The following is a 1,960-nucleotide window of genomic DNA, read 5'->3' on the forward strand; positions in this document are numbered from 1 at the left end:
CTCTCAGTTTGAGGCTTCCTGGCACCCTCAAACTTCCACGTCCCCCTCTCACCCACAGAGTGGTTAAAAACAGGGCCCTAGTGCCAGACTACCTGGGTGTGAATCCTGGCTGTGTGACCTTGGGGGGCAAGTTGTTTAACCTCTCTGTGCCTCACTTTCCACATCTGAGAAATGGGGCTAATAACACCCACCTCTAGGCATGGCTGTGAGGATTAAAGGTGTGAATCCATGGAAGGCACTTAGAGCAGCACCCAGCTCACAGCGTTATCACTGCAATCACGTCAGCCTTCTTTCTGTCCAAACCACTCTGCTTGTTCTGCCTCCGGCCCTTTGCACCCTCTGTTCCTGCTCCTAGGAATGTCCTTCTGCCAGCTCTACATGTAGCCACCACTCCCTTTTTGTCAGTCGTCTCCTCTGAAGGACCTTCTCAGATCCAACTAAACTACTTCCCGGGACTTCCCTGGTGGTCCAGTGGTTAGGACTCCGCACTTCCACTGCTGGGGGTGTGGGTTTGATCCCTGATTGGGGAACTAAGATCCCACAAGCCATGCGTCATGGCCAAATCCCCCACCCCCCAAAAAAAAACCCCACCAGCACTTCCCCACCCTGGAAATTAGCCTGTTTTATGTCCTCCAAAGCGCTGGACAGTAACTGAAATTATGTTGTTGGCTCCTGTGTTTCCACTAGACTGTAGGCAACTTGAAGGGAGGACTTTGTCTTGCCCACCCTGTATCGCGGTGGCATGAAGCCATGGTCAGTGCCAGCTGCCTACCTGGAACCAGACCTGAACTGATGTCCCTTGTCGCTCTGGGGGACTGAGGTCAGTAGCATGTTCTCCTTTGTTAGAGGGTGGGACAAAGCCCACATCTGCCGTGTGGGGTGTAGAAAGCGGAAGCAAGAATGCCAGCCCTGCCTTCCTCTATCTCTTCTGGCATCAAGAGAAGCTGAATGGGGAGACTCAAGCCTGCCGGCTGCCCTTCCCATGCAGGTGTTCAGAGACCTCCAACTTTCTGGGACCCATACCTGGGGGTCCTGGGGAGAGAGGGCAGGGCCAGTTCTCCACTGGCCCACTTCAGGCCTGGCCAATGGGGGTGCTGGTTAGGGGCAGGGAGAAGCCCAGCAGAGGCCCTGCAAGTAGACCCCGAGGGGGGCGGCCACCTGCACATCACCGTGGGTGAACCCGGCTTCAAAGTGGCTCTGCAGGCTGGGAGGGGGCAGAAGGTCAGAGCCACGCAATGGGTCATTCACCCCCCTTCCAATCCTCTGTTGGTCTCACCCCAACAATTTACTGAACCCCGTTCCTGTGGCTCTGACTGCTGCCCTTGGGGAATGCTAGCCCAGGAGTTGTTCACCTGCCCACCTCCTGAAGAGATACTTTATAGCTTCCAGGAAGCCTGCCTGTCTCCCCACTTGGGAGGTTTCCTTGAAGGTGCAGGCCTCTGGGCTCCTGCCTGACACAGATCACACCAGTGACGTCCCTGTGAGCAGCTCACCTAACAGGACGCAAGCCTGGGACAGCAGAGCTAGGCCCGGCCCTTGAGATGCAGACCCTCAGGCTGGTCCCTTCCTGGTAGGGGCGGCGGGCAGCTGTCACCCTTCAGTTCTGTATCTGGAGAGCCAGGCCCTGTCAGAAGGGAGTGTGGACGCAGGAAGACCCACCCCAGCTCTAGCTCCCTCCCTCAGGCCTGAGGGCTGAAGGTCGAAGCTGGGAAAGGGGCTGAGACACTTGGTCCTTCCCCCAAAGCTGGGGATGGGGTAGTGGTGCCGGGCGTGGGGGGGGGGGGCGTGGTGGGGGCGGTGGAGGGAGAGGGAGATAAAGAGCAGAACACAGCTGGCTGGCTGGCAGGCAGGCAGGCAGGCCAGGGTGTGCTGGCACACGGCTGCCCTCTGCCGGGCTCACGGGCTCACTGCAGCCGGCAAGGACAGCTCCCGGGGAAGGGAGAGACAAGCTGCAACAAGG

Source organism: Tursiops truncatus, chromosome 6 (assembly GCF_011762595.2).
Source record: "Tursiops truncatus isolate mTurTru1 chromosome 6, mTurTru1.mat.Y, whole genome shotgun sequence".
NCBI classification, from domain to species: domain Eukaryota; kingdom Metazoa; phylum Chordata; class Mammalia; order Artiodactyla; family Delphinidae; genus Tursiops; species Tursiops truncatus.